A 298-nucleotide genomic window follows, 5' to 3' on the forward strand; every position below is an offset into this window, starting at 1 on the left:
GGTAACTTCATTACTTGTTTATGGGGCTCTCTGCAAGATTCCTTTACTTTAAAGTTTTATTGTTTTTCTCTTTGTCATTAATGCTACTAATATCTTGGGATAATATAGTGAGTGATGTGTATAAACCATCACATTTAATGCCAGAACGCCCCTTCTTCGTTTCCATTTCCTCTTAGCTTGTGTTGGAGAATTAAGGCTCTCATATTTGTTGACTGGACATAGTGCTTTTGAAATGGTTGAATTCAAAAAACCCGGTCTTGTTCATTTCCATCTCATTCTCTCCTCATGACACAAACCT

The sequence above is a fragment of the Otolemur garnettii genome, unplaced genomic scaffold, assembly GCF_000181295.1.
Source record: "Otolemur garnettii isolate 467f Iridium unplaced genomic scaffold, OtoGar3 scaffold00392, whole genome shotgun sequence".
NCBI lineage: Eukaryota > Metazoa > Chordata > Mammalia > Primates > Galagidae > Otolemur > Otolemur garnettii.